The sequence below is a fragment of the Phyllobates terribilis genome, unplaced genomic scaffold (genome assembly GCF_046119375.1).
Source record: "Phyllobates terribilis strain yellow unplaced genomic scaffold, ASM4611937v1 Scaffold_1__5_contigs__length_1240528914, whole genome shotgun sequence".
In the NCBI taxonomy this organism is placed as follows: Eukaryota; Metazoa; Chordata; class Amphibia; order Anura; family Dendrobatidae; genus Phyllobates; species Phyllobates terribilis.
In genome coordinates, this window is record NW_027362761.1 from 115,175,964 (window position 1) to 115,194,259 (window position 18,296).

The following is an 18,296-nucleotide window of genomic DNA, read 5'->3' on the forward strand; positions in this document are numbered from 1 at the left end:
CATGTTGCAGGTAGTGCAGCAAGAAGGCACTCATGTGTGTTGCGCATCCAGGAGCACCAAGTCCCTGTTGTGTTGGTGGCGAGGTAACAATCATGCTTCCTTCCTCTGTCCTCTCCCCCCAACCTTGCACAACAGAAATGTGATCAAGGTCTCCCTCATCTGATGAGTCTTCCATCAGTTCGTCCTCCACTTCTTCCTGGGCTCCTGCACCTTCCTCACTAGTTTGGCTGCTACCATGCGCCCTGGTAAAACCATCTCCCCCACCCTCACATGCCTGCCGCCTTGGTGCTGCCGACCTTCTGGACCTTGCAGATGTTAGCCCTTCCGCATACAACTCCTCCTCCTCTACTTCCTCCACCTCCTCTTGTGCCACCACCTGACTCCGAATTCTGTTTAACATGTGCTCCAGCATGTAAATCACCGGAATAGTCATGCTGATAATGGCATCGTCAGCACTAAACATCTTCGTCGCCATTTCAAAACTGTGCAGAAGGGTGCATAGGTCCCTGATCTGAGACCACTCCTCCAGCGTGATTTGCCCCACCTCTGAATCTCGTTGGCCCAGGCTATACGTCAGAACGTATTGCACCAGGGCTTGTCGGTGCTGCCACAGTCGCTGCAACATGTGCAGAGTTGAATTCCACCGGGTAGGCACATCGCATTTTAGCCGGTGAAGTGGCAGGCCCAACGACTTCTGTAGAGATGTAAGTCGCTGAGCTGCGGGATGCGAACGGCGGAAGTGAGCACACAGCGACCGTGCCCTCTGCAGAAGGCCATCTAGTCTGGGATAGTGGGCTAAAAATTGCTGGACAACCAGGTTCAACACGTGAGCCATACAAGGCACGTGTGTGACATTGCCCCGGCGAAGGGCCGCACCCAGGTTTGCAGCATTGTCGCACACGGCCTTCCCTGGTTTCAGGTCCAGTGGAGACAACCATTCATGAAATTGGTTCTCCAGAGCTGACCACAACTCCTCAGCTGTGTGACTCACATTTCCCAGACATTTCAATGTAAAAACCGCCTGATGACGTTGAGCCCTACTGCCAGCATAGTAAGGAGGTGTGCAGGATCCCTTCTGCGCAGTTAGAAAGCTTGTGGCATGACCAGACAGGCTTTGGGTGCAGGTGGAAGACCGAGAGGAGGTTGAGGAGGCAGAAGCAGTGGAGGAAAAATGACATAAAGAGGATTGACGCACAACTCGTGGGGACGGCAAGACTTGGACAGCAGCCCCTTGTCCTGCTGTCACCATAGTTACCCAGTGCCCAGTCAGCGACATGTAACGCCCCTGTCCATGCCTACTCGTCCAAGTGTCTGTGGTGAAATGCACCCTGTCACACACAGAGTTTCTCAAAGAAGCGGTGATGTTGTGTGCGACATGCTGGTGGAGCGCAGGCACACCTTTCTTTGAGAAGTAGTGCCGACTGGGCATCTGGTACTGGGGCACTGCGACGGACATAAGGTCTCGAAAATCCTCTGTGTCCACCAGGCGGAAAGGCAGCATTTCTGTAGCCAAGAGCTTGCAGATGGTGAAATTCAACCTCTTAGCTTTCTCATGGCTAGGAGGAAATGGTCTTTTACTTGTCCACATCTGAGGGACCGAGGGCTGGCTATTGTGCTTAGACGGGGTTGATAAGGGTGTCCCCGGCAAACTGCCGGTCTGTGAGGAAGATGCAGGCGGACATGTTAGGTTGCCTTGATCCAAAGGTGGTGCTATCGATGTCGGACAGCGCTCAAGACCAGCTGGTGTTACCACCTCCAAAGAAAATGATGACCTGCCAATCACGCTGGCTGTTGCGGGTAAAGAGGTGGCAGGTCTGCGCCCCAAAACAGGTGTGACTGCTGTCCCCCCAGTCACAGAGGATGAAGAGGCTGCGGATGCACAAGATATGGCAGACGGTGGTTGGCCCGGCCGGCTAGACCGCATTGTAGCACACTTAGCTTCCCACTGCAACTTATGCTTCATGTCCATGTGCCGGTTCATGCATGAAGTACTCAAACTATGTATTTTTTGGCCTCTACTTAGCTTTTGCTGACAAATGTTACAGATAACACGAGTTGGGTCATCTTTATCGATCTGAAAAAATGCCCAGGCTATGCAAGGCTTAGCACCCATGCGACCTGAAGAGCCACCACGACTTGTGGTGAGAGGCAGAGTTGTGTTTGAGGATGCAGTTGTTGACGTGCTTCCAGTACTACGTCTCTGTCCAGGAAGGCGCAACCTGACCTCGTCGTCACTAGCATCTTCCTCCACCTCCTCTGCTGACCTCATCTCTTGGCTGACTGTGGGTTGACAGTAAGTGAAATCTCCGACCTCATCATCATCACCCTGTGCGTTATCACACCCGTCGTCCTCAGAGCCAACCTGTTCCTGCCCTGACAAAAAACTAAAGTTGTCGCTCCAATCAGGTATTTGAGTCTTATCATCGTCTTCCTCATTGTCTCCACCAACAGGAGTTACAGTTTGGGAATGAGGGTCTACATTATGGTCAGAACCTTCTGCGTCTGGTCCTGGATCCGACTCATAAAGATTCTGGGCATCAGTGCAGATCATTTCCTCGTCTGGATTCACAGAAGCGCTGGAGTCGACCTCTGATTCCCAGGCTATAGTATGAGTAAACAGCTCTGCAGACTCAACCATCTGTTCTACCTCATACTCAGACGGGCAGCTGGAGATTTGGGAGCTGTGAGGAAGCAAGTGCGATTTGGGTGACACCTTTGAGGACTGGAGTATTTGTGATGTTGAAGTTGATGTGGAGGAGAGCCCACTTAAAGGAGCACTTGATATCCGTTGAAGCACCTGCTGTTTTTGTGCCTCATCTGGAATTTGTAGTGATTGGCGTGGCCGTAAGAAAGGGATCTTATCACATTGTCCGCTAAAAGAAGTAGACATTTTAGTTTGGCTGGAAGATGGTCTTTCTTCTGCACCTACCCCACGGACACAACCTTTTTTCCCCTTCCCAACACGCCTATTCCCCTTTCCACCAGCAGCAGGCCTTTTTCCACTCATTTTGGTGGTTAACTAATTCACAAATCTGGCGTTGTTTGCACAAAAAAACAATGGATGGTAACCGAGCAGAGCTGAGTGGCCAAACTGTGGTATTAGGCCAAAACTATTGGCTGGGTTAGATGCAGAAAAAAATTATTTTTAATTTGCAACCTGATGGAGGTCAGTATAGATGGACTAATAGACCAAGTCCCACACACTGCTAGAAGCCCAAATATTTTTTCAGAGCTAGATGAAGAAAAAAATTATTTTTAATTTGCAACCTGATGGAGGTCAGTATAGATGGACTAATAGACCAAGTCCCACACACCGCTAGAAGCCCAAATATTTTTTCAGAGCTAGATGCAGAAAAAAATTATTTTTAATTTGCAACCTGATGGAGGTCAGTATAGATGGACTAATAGACCAAGTCCCACACACCGCTAGAAGCCCAAATATTTTTTCAGAGCTAGATGCAGAAAATTTTTTTATTCAATTTGCAACCTGATGGAGGTCAGTATAGATGGACTAATAGACCAAGTCCCACACACTGCTAGAAGCCCAAATATTTTTTCAGAGCTAGATGCAGAAAAAAATTATTTTTAATTTGCAACCTGATGGAGGTCAGTATAGATGGACTAATAGACCAAGTCCCACACACCGCTAGAAGCCCAAATATTTTTTCAGAGCTAGATGCAGAAAAAAATTATTTTTAATTTGCAACCTGATGGAGGTCAGTATAGATGGACTAATAGACCAAGTCCCACACACCGCTAGAAGCCCAAATATTTTTTCAGAGCTAGATGCAGAAAAAAATTATATTCAATTTGCAACCTGCTGGAGGTCACTATAGAAGGACTAATAGAACAAGTCCCACACACTGCTAGAAGCCCAAATATTTTTTCAGAGCTAAATGAAGAAAAAAATTATTTTTAATTTGCAACCTGATGGAGGTCAGTATAGATAGACTAATAGACCAAGTCCCACACACTGCTAGAAGCCCAAATATTTTTTCAGAGCTAGATGCAGAAAAAAAATATTTTTAATTTGCAACCTGATGGAGGTCAGTATAGATGGACTAATAGACCAAGTCCCACACACTGCTAGAAGCCCAAATATTTTTTCAGAGCTAGATGCAGAAAAAAATTATATTCAGTTTGCAACCTGATGGAGGTCAGTATAGATGGACTAATAGAATGATGCTATGCCCAAAAGATTTTACTTCACTAGGTGCAGTAAAAAAATTGGTATTCTATACACAGGTGGTATATCTTGCAACACAGATAGGCTACTCCACTGACTAACACACTCTGCAATAGGCCAAAAAGGATTAGCTTTGCTAGATTCAGCCAAATGCTGTGAAAAAAACTTGCACAGCACTGGCACAGACCTGCCTGGCAAAAACTGATAGGAACTGATGTAACCTAGTCCTGAAAAGGACTCCAATTACAATTAGTCTTTACTCCCACAATCTATCTATTTAAGAGCACAGACCTGCCTGATAAAAGTCGTAGGAAATGCTGTAACCTAGTCCTTAAAAGGACTGCAATCACAACTATTCCCTACTCCCAAGCTATCTGTATATTTGTGCGAAAATTGGCTTGAAATTAACAAGGTATAGCGCACACAGCAACAGCGGTGCCGTCTAACACGCAGCTGCAGCAGTGAGAAAATGGTGGCGACGGGGAAAATGGCTTGGTCTTATAGGGCAAGGACATGTGACATACACTGCCAATCACACATGCCCTTGCTTGTGTGAAAAAAAGCACTTCGCTCCGTGTGTGCGCTGCTGATAGGCTGACAGATTGCACCTCCCCACTGCAAATGCGGGAAAGAGAAAAAAAAATGGAGATCTTCATTGTTCCTGCAGAGATCCATCCCCTGCCCCTCCCCCCGCCCCGCTGTACACTCAAACTGCGTATTAACATTAATTTTCATCATTACTGAGAAAAAATCCAGTTATGATTTTGGTGCACGAACAGTTATCGAACATAACCTCGAACAGCCGAATTTTTCTCAAATTGTTCGTGTTCGCCGACCGGCTCGAACACCGCCCAAAACAGCTCGAATTTGAGATTGGCGAACAGTTCGAGTAGAACAACGCTCATCTCTATCAACAACAGCTGGTGTTTCCACCTCCAAATAAAATGATTACCTGGCAATCACGCTGGCTGTTGCAGGTAAAGAAATGGCAGGTCTGCGTCCCAAAACAGGTGTGACTGCTGTCCCCCCTGTCACAGAGGATGAAGAGGCCGCGGATGCACAAGATGTGGCAGACGGTGGTTGGCCCGGCCGGCTAGGCGGCATTGTAGCACAGTGAACTTCCCACTGCAACTTATGCTTCATATCCATGTGCCGGTTCATGCATGAAGTACTCAAACTATGTACTTTTTGGCCTCTACTTAGCCTCTACTTAGCTTTTGCTGACAAATGTTACAGATAACACGAGTTGGGTCATCCTTATCGATCTGAAAAAATTCCCAGGCTATGCAAGGCTTAGCACTAGTGTTGAGCGAACATGCTCGACACTGCTCGGTACTCGCCCGAGCATCACGCTACTCGGGATGTTCGGCGAGCACCGAGCATTTCCGGGTTACTCGGGCGGGAGCTCGGGTCTCCGCCCTGCATGTTTGGCGCTCTTTACAGAACCAATAAACATGCAGGGATTGCCAGCCAGTCACTGTAAAGCTGCAGCCATGTTGGTTGTGGGCATTACAGTGATTGGCTGGCCGCACAGCATCACCTCGAGTATTTAAAACCGGGCGCCGCCATCTTGGACCCAGTCGCTCCGGATTAGACAATGTAGGGACAGCGCTGCTGATTTAGGGACAGATATAAACTGCGAAATAGTTAGTGTAGGGTCTGTAAAGGCTGCCAGAACAAACAAACAGTCCTTTTCAGGACTAATATCCATCCCAGATACCAGGCAGGCAGTCTGTATAGGAGACACAGTGGTTATACCAGCAAACGCTGCATTACAGTCCTGTGTGCTCCTGTTGCTCAAATTGCTGGACTTAGCACCAGGTGTCGGGGGCCAGGAAAAATCCTTTTTTTTCCATCTAAATCCTCCTTTTTTTTCCCTCCTTCACACTGTACAAATACCCGTCTTATTAACCTTTTGGTGTGTCCCCCCTACCCCCCCCAAAAAAAAGCGTGTCTCTGATTTTTCAGACACAAATATAACTGTTGAAAATAGTCTGGTGTAGGCTAGAGAAACAGAAGTGTTGTTTTGCACTTCCACGGTTCAAACCTCTATATTATCCATTTTGGGTCATTTGTATCTAAAAAAAGAACCAGTTTGAGTGTGTCGCTCACTGTTCAGCCGCAAATATCTCTATTTAAAAAAGTGTGGTATACCCCAGTAAACAATAACTGTGGTTTTGCCATCCCATGGTAAAAAATCTCTATTATTCAGCTTTTGGTAGTTTTTTCCGTAAAGAAAAACAGTAGTGTCTCCTGACTGTTGTGACACAAAAATATATCTGTTGAAAATAGTCTTGTGTGGGCCCGACATCCCAGTGTGGTTTCGCAGTTCCACGGGTCAAATCGCTGTACTATCCAGTTTTGGGCCTTTGGTATCTAAAAAAAAAGCAGTTTGAGTGTGTCGCTCACTGTTCAGCCGCAAATATCTCTATTTAAAAAAGTGTGGTATACCCCAGTAAACAATAACTGTGGTTTTGCCATCCCACGGTAAAAAATCTCTATTATTCAGCTTTTGGTAGTTTTTTCCGTAAAGAAAAACAGTAGTGTCTCCTGACTGTTGTGACACAAAAATAGATCTGTTGAAAATAGTCTTGTGTAGGCCCGACATCCCAGTGTGATTTCGCAGTTCCACGGGTCAAATCGCTGTACTATCCAGTTTTGGGCCTTTGGTATCTAAAAAAAAAGCAGTTTGAGTGTGTCGCTGACTGTTTAGCCGCAAATATCTCTATTTAAAAAAGTGTGGTATACCCCAGTAAACAATAACTGTGGTTTTGCCATCCCACGGTAAAAAATCTCTATTATTCAGCTTTTGGTAGTTTTTTCCATAAAGAAAAACAGTAGTGTCTCCTGACTGTTGTGACACAAAAATATATCTGTTGAAAATAATCTTGTGTAGGCCCGACATCCCAGTGTGGTTTCGCAGTTCCACGGGTCAAATCGGTGTACAATCCAGTTTTGGGCCTTTGGTATCTAAAAAAAAAGCAGTTTGAGTGTGTTGCTCACTGTTCAGCCGCAAATATCTCTATTTAAAAAAGTCTGGTATACCCCAGTAAACAATAACTGTGGTTTTGCCATCCCACGGTAAAAAATCTCTATTATTCAGCTTTTGGTAGTTTTTTCCATAAAGAAAAACAGTAGTGTCTCCTGACTGTTGTGACACAAAAGTATATCTGTTGAAAATAATCTTGTGTAGGCCCGACATCCCAGTGTGGTTTCGCAGTTCCACGGGTCAAATCGGTGTACAATCCAGTTTTGGGCCTTTGGTATCTAAAAAAAAGCAGTTTGAGTGTGTCGCTCACTGTTCAGCCGCAAATATCTCTATTTAAAAAAGTGTGGTATACCCCAGTAAACAATAACTGTGGTTTTGCCATCCCACGGTAAAAAATCTCTATTATTCAGCTTTTGGTAGTTTTTTCCGTAAAGAAAAACAGTAGTGTCTCCTGACTGTTGTGACACAAAAATATATCTGTTGAAAATAGTCTTGTGTAGGCCCGACATCCCAGTGTGGTTTCGCAGTTCCACGGGCCAAATCGCTGTACTATCCAGTTTTGGGCCTTTGGTATCTAAAAAAAAAGCAGTTTGAGTGTGTCGCTCACTGTTCAGCCGCAAATATCTCTATTTAAAAAAGTGTGGTATACCCCAGTAAACAATAACTGTGGTTTTGCCATCCCACGGTAAAAAATCTCTATTATTCAGCTTTTGGTAGTTTTTTCCGTAAAGAAAAACAGTAGTGTCTCCTGACTGTTGTGACACAAAAATATATCTGTTGAAAATAGTCTTGTGTGGGCCCGACATCCCAGTGTGGTTTCGCAGTTCCACGGGTCAAATCGCTGTACTATCCAGTTTTGGGCCTTTGGTATCTAAAAAAAAAGCAGTTTGAGTGTGTCGCTCACTGTTCAGCCGCAAATATCTCTATTTAAAAAAGTGTGGTATACCCCAGTAAACAATAACTGTGGTTTTGCCATCCCACGGTAAAAAATCTCTATTATTCAGCTTTTGGTAGTTTTTTCCGTAAAGAAAAACAGTAGTGTCTCCTGACTGTTGTGACACAAAAATAGATCTGTTGAAAATAGTCTTGTGTAGGCCCGACATCCCAGTGTGATTTCGCAGTTCCACGGGTCAAATCGCTGTACTATCCAGTTTTGGGCCTTTGGTATCTAAAAAAAAAGCAGTTTGAGTGTGTCGCTGACTGTTTAGCCGCAAATATCTCTATTTAAAAAAGTGTGGTATACCCCAGTAAACAATAACTGTGGTTTTGCCATCCCACGGTAAAAAATCTCTATTATTCAGCTTTTGGTAGTTTTTTCCATAAAGAAAAACAGTAGTGTCTCCTGACTGTTGTGACACAAAAATATATCTGTTGAAAATAATCTTGTGTAGGCCCGACATCCCAGTGTGGTTTCGCAGTTCCACGGGTCAAATCGGTGTACAATCCAGTTTTGGGCCTTTGGTATCTAAAAAAAAGCAGTTTGAGTGTGTCGCTCACTGTTCAGCCGCAAATATCTCTATTTAAAAAAGTGTGGTATACCCCAGTAAACAATAACTGTGGTTTTGCCATCCCACGGTAAAAAATCTCTATTATTCAGCTTTTGGTAGTTTTTTCCGTAAAGAAAAACAGTAGTGTCTCCTGACTGTTGTGACACAAAAATATATCTGTTGAAAATAGTCTTGTGTAGGCCCGACATCCCAGTGTGGTTTCGCAGTTCCACGGGTCAAATCGCTGTACTATCCAGTTTTGGGCCTTTGGTATCTAAAAAAAAAGCAGTTTGAGTGTGTTGCTCACTGTTCAGCCGCAAATATCTCTATTTAAAAAAGTCTGGTATACCCCAGTAAACAATAACTGTGGTTTTGCCATCCCACGGTAAAAAATCTCTATTATTCAGCTTTTGGTAGTTTTTTCCATAAAGAAAAACAGTAGTGTCTCCTGACTGTTGTGACACAAAAGTATATCTGTTGAAAATAATCTTGTGTAGGCCCGACATCCCAGTGTGGTTTCGCAGTTCCACGGGTCAAATCGGTGTACAATCCAGTTTTGGGCCTTTGGTATCTAAAAAAAAGCAGTTTGAGTGTGTCGCTCACTGTTCAGCCGCAAATATCTCTATTTAAAAAAGTGTGGTATACCCCAGTAAACAATAACTGTGGTTTTGCCATCCCACGGTAAAAAATCTCTATTATTCAGCTTTTGGTAGTTTTTTCCGTAAAGAAAAACAGTAGTGTCTCCTGACTGTTGTGACACAAAAATATATCTGTTGAAAATAGTCTTGTGTAGGCCCAACATCCCAGTGTGGCTTCGCAGTTCCACGGGTCAAATCGCTGTACTATCCAGTTTTGGGCCTTTGGTATCTAAAAAAAAAGCAGTTTGAGTGTGTCGCTCACTGTTCAGCCGCAAATATCTCTATTTAAAAAAGTGTGGTATACCCCAGTAAACAATAACTGTGGTTTTCCTCTTCCACGGTTCTAATCTACTCTTTATTACCCTTTTTCCATTGATAGTGCAAGTGTAAGCTATTTTACTTCATTTACAATGGGCAAGGCGCGTGGCAAGGGACGTGGAACTGGACGTTCTGGTGATGGTTCGTGCAGAGGACGGGGCCGTGGCCAAGGTGAAAATGTGCCACAACCAACAGCCACATCTTCTCGCTCCCACTTCTTGACCGAATTACTAGGGAAGCACAGAACAACAGCAGTATTGAGAACTGATCAGTGTGAACAGGTTATTAATTGGATAGCAGACAATACTTCCAGTTACCTGGGCACCACCACCTCCGGTCTGTCTTCCACACGGTCAACTCTTAGTAGCCATGAGTCTCGACCGCATACTCCTCCTCACGCTGATGCGCCTTCCTCCCACCATGCCGAGTGTCGTCAGACAGCAAGTGATCCCACACTTGGACACTCTGAAGAGCTGTTCACTGGTTCATTTCCATATTTGGGCCCCTCGCCTGATACGCTTGAAGTAGTGGAAGAGGAGATCCCATGTTGCGATGCCCAAATAATTGAACAGCCACGGCCACAGGAAGTCGACGTTGGCAATCTGTCACAAGAGGTGGACGATGACGAGACACAATTGCCAGGAAGTGAGGAGGAGGATCGTGGTGCGCAAGTGGAAGAGGAGGAGGTGGTGGATGATCTAGTAACTGACCCAACGTGGAAGGAGGACATGCAGAGTGAGGCCAGAAGCACACAGGGGGAGGGAGGCAGAGTACCCCAACAGTCAGGAAGAAGCAGTGTGGTGGCCGCAGACAGAAGGCAGGCAACCGTTCCCCGTAACACCAACATGAGGGACGTTGCCAGTACAAGCGGTAGGTCTTCCAGAGTCTGGAATTTTTTTAAAGACTCTGCTGATAACCCCAAAAAGGCCATATGTTCCACCTGCCATGCCAGCATCAGCAGGGGTGACAAAACTACCAGCCTGACCACCACCAGCATGATCAGGCACATGGCAGCAAAGCACCCGACTTTGTGGGGCGAAACCCAGGGTCCACGACCAGTGTCAGCGGGTGTCACCACTGCTTCTTCCACTGTTGTGCATGCAATAGAACCCCCTGTTGTGTGTGCAAGGCAATCCCCTGTCCATACTGCATGTAAAGATGCCCCCTCCTCTCAGTCTTCACTTGTTATGGCAGTTTCTCAAGAAACAGCATCAACGTCCACGTCCACGTCCCACCGCAGCGTTCAATTGTCCATATCCCAGACCTTTGAACTAAAGCGGAAATTCGCAGCTAACGCCCCACAGGCCACAGTCCTAAATTCGCACATTTCACGACTGCTTGCATTGGAAATGCTGCCTTTTAGGCTGGTGGAGACGGAATCCTTCCGCAATCTTATGGCGGTGGCCGTCCCTCGGTACTCGGTCCCCAGCCGACACTATTTTGCCCGGTGTGCCATCCCCGCACTACACAAGCACGAGTCCCAAAGCATCTGAGGTGCCGTCAACAACGCAGTTACTGGGAGAGTCCACCTGACAACGGACACGTGGACAAGTGCTTGTGGCCAGGGACGGTACATCTCTCTGACGGCACACTGGTAAACATAGTGGAAGCCGGGACCCAGTCGGACCTTGGGACGGAACACATCCTCCCCACACCGAGGATTGCGGGCCCTATGTCAGTCAGAGTTGCCCCCACAGTGTACAGCTCCTGCGCATCCTCCTCCTCCTCCTCCTCATGTTCAGCCTCCATCTCAGATATCACCACATCAGTTACAAGCTGGAAGCATTGCAGTACTGCCTCCGCCAAGCGGCAACAGGCTGTGCTGAAACTCATAAGCTTAGGTGATAAACCTCACACTGCTTGTGAGTTGTGAACAGCTGTGAAAGAGCTGGCAGATCTGTGGATGATACCGCTGAACCTACATCCCAGCATGGTCGTGTGTGACAATGGCCTTAACCTGGTGGCGGCTCTGAGGCGAGGTGAGATCACACACGTACCATGCCTGGCTCATGTGCTTAACCTCGTGGTTCAGCGGTTTCTTAAATCGTACCCCGAGTTGCCAGATCCGCTCGTGAAAGCTTCCGCCGCCCTTCCTGTGTTGCAGCAGCGTTTGCAGCTTCTGGCACACCGACTGGTGTGTGATGTCCCCACACGTTGGAACTCTACCCTCCACACGTTGCAAAGGATTTGTGAGCAGAAGAGAGCAGTTGTGGAGTACCAGCTGCAACAAGGCCGTCGATATTCAGGTCAGACTCCACACATAAGACGTCAGGAGTGGACCTGGATGTCTGACATATGTACCATCCTGACAAACGTTGAGGAGGCCACCAAGATGGTGAGTGGCGATGACGCCATCATTAGTGTCAGCATCCCACTTGTCTGTCTTTTGCAACGCTCTCTGCAGAGAATTAAAGAGGAGGCATTGCAGGCAGAGTATGATGAGATGGATCAAGAAGCCGTAGCGGGCGATTACACACAGCCCAGCCTCATCTCATCCCAACGTGCATTGGGGGACAATGAGGGAGAGGAGGAGGAGGAGGAAGAACAGGAGCTGCTATCATTCATTGTAGACGGTAGTACCTGTACAAGTGTCATACCGTCGGTTCAGCGTGGGTGGCCTGGGGACAGGGGGGAGGAGGAGGAGGAGGAGAGCATGGTCAGTTGTCATCTTGGTGAGGACACAGAAATCTTGCCCGTTACCAGTCTGGAACGCATGGCTGACTTTATGTTACGCTGCCTTAACCGTGACCCTCGCGTTGTCAAAATGTTGGGTGACAGTCATTACTGGTTGGTGACACTTGTAGACCCCCGCTACAAGGAGAACTTTCACTCTCTTATTCCTGAGGTGGAGAGGTCTACAAAAATGGGGCAATACCAGAAGGCCCTTGCTGCATAACTCTTAAAAAAATTCCCATCTGAACACGCTAGCGGCAGAGGTCACAGTTCGTTGCCCAACCAAGGCGTACAGGCGAGAGAGATGCAACTCCAATCCAGCAGAGGCAGGGGAACACTGTCAACGTTCTGGGACAGTTTTCTGACACCCGCCCAGCTTACAGGCCCTGAGGCGCGGGGTACTCTCACAAGGAGTGGAAAGTTTCAAAAGATGGTGAGGGAGTACCTTGCCGATCGTACCAGCGTCCTCCGTGATTCCTCTGTGCCTTTTATTTATTGGGTATCCAAGCTGGACACTTGGAATGAACTCGCTCTGTACGCCTTGGAGGTCCTGGCCTGCCCTGCCGCTTGCGTGTTATCGGAGCGTGCTTTTAGTGCCGCTGGGGGAATTATAACTGATAAGCGCACTCGCCTGTCAATTGACAATGCTGACAAGCTGACCCTTATCAAAATGAACAAGGGCTGGATTGGGCCAGACTTCTCATCACCACCAAATGACAGCAGAGTAACATAAAGTCAAATCCACTGTGATATTTCGGGAGGTGTATTCACATGCACCGCTTCACACCCACACATGGGTATACGCTTCCTCGTTTCGGCTGTTTAATCTTCTTCTTATCTTCAGCCTCCACCACCACTATACCACCAGGGTGCCAGCATTGTCAGTTCCTCCGTCCTAATTTTTGGCAGCTTTTGCTGGGAAAGCATAAGCAAATACCATGGGACACCCACTCCCCAATAATGGGACTTATGTTTGTAATATGCTGTACTGCATGGCTCTTGCAAGGGGCATTGCAAGTTGCTCCGTCCTAATTTTTGGCAGCTTTGCTGGGAAAGCATAAGCAAATACTATGGGAGACCCACTCCCCAATAATGGGACTTATGTTTGTAATATGCTGTACTGCATGGCTCTTGTAAGGGGCATTGCAAGTTGGTCCGTCCTAATTTTTGGCAGCTTTTGCTTGCAAGGCATAAGCAAATACTATGGGACACCCACTCCCCAATAATGGGACTTATGTTTGTAATATGCTGTACTGCATGGCTCTTGTAAGGGGCATTGCAAGTTGCTCCGTCCTAATTTTTGGCAGCTTTTGCTTGCAAGGCATGAGCAAATACTATGGGACACCCACTCCCCAATAATGGGACTTATGTTTGTAATATGCTGTACTGCATGGCTCTTGTAAGGGGCATTGCAAGTTGCTCCATCCTAATTTTTGGCAGCTTTTGCTGGGAAAGCATAAGAAAATACCATGGGACACCCACTCCCCAATAATGGGACTTATGTTTGTAATATGCTGTACTGCATGGCTCTTGTAAGGGGCATTGCAAGTTGCTCCATCCTAATTTTTGGCAGCTTTTGCTGGGAAAGCATAAGCAAATGCTATGGGAGACCCACTCCCCAATAATGGGACTTATGTTTGTAATATGCTGTACTGCATGGCTCTTGTAAGGGGCATTGCAAGTTGCTCCGTCCTAATTTTTGGCAGCTTTTGTTTGCAAGGCATAAGCAAATACTATGGGACACCCACTCCCCAATAATGGGACTTATGTTTGTAATATGCTGTACTGCATGGCTCTTGTAAGGTGCATTGCAAGTTGCTCCGTCCTAATTTTTGGCAGCTTTTGCTGGGAAAGCATAAGCAAATACTATGGGAGACCCACTCCCCAATAATGGGACTTATGTTTGTAATATGCTGTACTGCGTGGCTCTTGTAAGGGGCATTGCAAGTTGCTCCGTCCTAATTTTTGGCAGCTTTTGCTTGCAAGACATAAGCAAATACTATGGGACACCCACTCCCCAATAATGGGACTTATGTTTGTAATATGCTGTACTGCATGGCTCTTGTAAGGGGCATTGCAAGTTGCTCCGTCCTAATTTTTTGCAGCTTTTGCTGGGAAAGCATAAGCAAATACCATGGGACACCCACTCCCCAATAATGGGACTTATGTCTGTAATATGCTGTACTGCATGGCTCTTGTAAGGGGCATTGCAAGTTGCTCCGTCCTAATTTTTGGCAGCTTTTGCTGGGAAAGCATAAGCAAATACTATAGGAGACCCCTCCCCAATAATGGGACTTATGTTTGTAATATGCTGTACTGCATGGCTCTTGTAAGGGGCATTGCAAGTTGCTCCGTCCTAATTTTTGGCAGCTTTTGCTGGGAAAGCATAAGCAAATACTATGGGAGACCCACTCCCCAATAATGGGACTTATGTTTGTAATATGCTGTACTGCATGGCTCTTGTAAGGGGCATTGCAAGTTGCTCCGTTCTAATTTTTGGCAGCTTTTGCTTGCAAGGAATAAGCAAATACTATGGGACACCCACTACCCAATAATGGGACTTATGTTTGTAATATGCTGTACTGCATGTGACGCGCCCCCTGGGCCGTGTGTACACGTGTGTGGGATACCCGTTGCCGAGTCTCTGGGGTCTGTAGTCTCCGTGGCGGTGACCCGGTCCCGTGGCTCAGGCTGGTCAAACCAGTGGAAGTCTTTCTTAGGTTTTGAGGTTAATTGTCTGACTGCGCCACCCGTGGATTGCGGTCAGGGAGTACCACCGCTGCGAGGCAGACCGCTGAGGCTGGTGTTGTGTGCGCAGCATAGAATGGGATAACTCCCCTCGGGAGGAGTATAGCCTCAGGGCAGTGAGTGTGGATGATGGGGGTGATGGTGCACGAGCGCAGCAGGAACGACTCAGAGTCTTTGCAGTGCAGTTCAGGGTCTTTACTGATGATTATAAGGTAGACCCTCCCGGGAGTACTGGCTAGCATAAGAGGCCTGGTCAGTCTGTGAGCAAGCAGGAGTTCCCCTGGCCAGGTGGAGTTGTAGGCCTCCCCGTCTGTCTGCACTCTTCCTGGCTACCTTGCTGTAAGCGGGTAGAAGTAGCCCACGTCCCTGAGTGTACCGTGTAATGCTCAACCGTATGGCTAGTGACTTGGGGCCTTCTGTTAGCCTCCGCTCCACGACGGCGGTGCTGGTCCCTTGCTTGTGACTGAGCCTCCGGGCTTCTATGGCAAGAGGACCTGAAATCCCCTGCCGGCTGGTTTCTGCTGCTGGATATATAAGTCCTCATAGCTTCGGACTCCTGTGTCCGGTTCCTATTGTCTTCTGCCAGGGCGAGCTCTGCTCAGCTTCCAGCCCCTGGTCTTTAGCTCCTAGCTCCTACAGAGCTCCTTGCTGTTAGTTTCCCTTGCTCTCACTCTGACTCTGACTGTTCTCTGACTCATTCAACCCCGGCCCAGATCCAGTTTATAAGGGCAGAATTCTCCCCTCCCAGGACTGGGGCAGGAGGATGTTGCATGTTTAAGGGATCCTGACCAGGAAACCTCCCACTTGCTCTATTACTGTGGTGACCAGACCCCTGGGGTGCCACACATGGCTCTTGTAAGGGGCATTGCAGTTCCTCATAATTTTTGGAAAGCCTTCCATTCACTGCTTAGGCCAACAGTGCACGGGAGACCCAGTTGCTATAAATCGAAAAAAATGTTTAGTTAACACCCTCTGACCTCCATGTCATTTCCAAGGGGCATTGGAGTGGCTCGAAATTTTTGGTAGGCATTGCACTCACTGTATGCCCTATAACTGTGTAGCCGAACCGCTCCTTTTGGTACAGAAACATATCCTACAAGACATGTGTGGTTGGCTGGCCTGATATTGATGTGAATGGTCCCTGTTCCTCCTGCTCTTTCTCCTTTGCCACCACCTCATCCATCATTCATCACCTGAAGCTTTGTTTTAACGGGAGTCATAGACCTGGGATAGTAGCAGGAAAACATCCAGCAATCCTCGAAGGAGGTAGAATATGCGCCAAAACGCTGACCACCTCAGGCCTAGCTGCTACTACATACATGCGCTTGCATTCCAAGGAACAGAAAGCTAAGGAGGTGGATGGCCTCATGATTAGTGTTGAGCCACCCCCGTAGTGTTCGAGTTCGGTTCGGTTCGTCGAACACCCGTGTGTTCGCCGAACTGTTCGTCGAACTGTTCGTCGAACACCTTCGAACACCGTTAAAACCAATGGCAGGCAAACAAAAACACATAGAAACACATAGAAAACACCTTCAAAGGTGTCCAAAAGCTGACAAACTGCTCAGAAGACATAACTAACACATGGAAAAGTGACAAGTACATATAGTCATGCGAAAATAAAAGAGGTGGAGGAGTAAAAGGAGGGGGAGACACAGATATAGGCATGTCATGCCCTTCTAAAATCCAAAAAGTGAGAAGCCGACACGGCCAGTCCGCTCCTGCCCGTGCCACCTCCGTGTCGCCGGGTTTGTGCCAGAGCCGCGGTGAACCCTGACGGCCAGCCCCCCTCTCCCAATACTGGTGCCTGTCCGCTGGTGGGTCGAGCGAGCCCCCCTGTGGTGGAGGCAGCTCTAAGCTTTTTAATTTAAATTGTCTCTCTAATTTGAATGAATACACTTTAAATCCATTTACAAGGATCTATTGGAGGGCAAGTCTCATGCCAGCAGCCGCGGTAATTCCAGCTCCAGTAGCGTCCACTAAAGCTGCTGCAGTTAAAAAGCTTTTATAAGGATCGAGCTCGGCTGTCCACCGCAAGGCATCCTACTGCCAGTCCCAGCCCCTATGCCTTGGGGTGCCTCCTGATGCTCTTCACTAAGTATCCCATGGTCCCGAAGCATTTCCTTTGAAAAAATTAAGTGTCTAAACTACAGGTGGTGCAGCTTGCTTAACAGCCGGGATAATCCGCTTACTAGCAGACACTGCTACTAGGCACAAAGTATTTCCTGGGCTAGATGCAGTTAAAAATTTGTAATTAGATACTCTCGTTGGATGCTGACAAAGCATTCCATAGAGTCTCCTGGCACGCCATATATGATTCTCTTAAAAAGCTTGGGGTAGGGGTCTAGGGGACCCTTTTATAGCCAAAATCACGGCCCTGTATCGCAATACGTCACCTAGGCTGAAGATAAATGGAACTGTAGCACCCTGAGGGCTCGGTTGCTAAAGACGTATTGCACCTCACCCAGAGGTGTGATATCTCACTCTCAGGTAAGGATGGAGTGTGGATCAGGACCCGACACCTGCATGCATTACACCACATTGCCGTGGGGCAGGGCGACCAATATGCCCCTGAGATGGGCACGACAGTCCCTGTCCCTGGCTGGAGTGGGGGGAGGGAACACTGAGGAAGGGGAACCCTGTAGTGCAGGAGCAGGGAGGAAGCAGTTCCTGGGTGCATTGAGAAGGGAGTATAAAAGGTGGGCACCATCTTAGTTCAGTGCAGAGAAGTCTGAGTAGAAGTGGCAGGGAGCAGGGGCTCTGCATGAGCTCTGCTCCGGAGGCGGGCCTAGTAACAGAGGCCCAGGCCTGGAAGAGGGAGAAGGAAGGAAGAGGAGCGGAGAAGGCTCCAGGAACGAGGAATGAAGGGATCCCAGGGGTGCGGACGGGCGAGTCGCCACCGCACGCCCGAATCCACCTGCGTGGAGGGGTCAGGCCAAAGGGGGAGACCGGTCCCCGAACTAGTGGAGGCAGGAAACGACCCTCAGCTAGAAACCGGAGGCTCTGACATTTTATGTGGCGCAGCCCCTCGCTACACCCGCTAGGAAGGCACCACATAGGGTCAGGGAAACTGGCGCCAAGTTTACCAAGAGGAGGCCCGAGGCAGCCGGACAGAAGTGTTGGTAAGAAAGGCCAGACAAAGGACACACAAAGGGGGTCCTGTGAAGTGCTCCAAAGTTATCTGGGAGTTGTCTGAGCCCCTCACCTGGTGAGCACAGTACGACGTGGGCAGCCGTTACCTGCAGACGTGGTCTGGATAA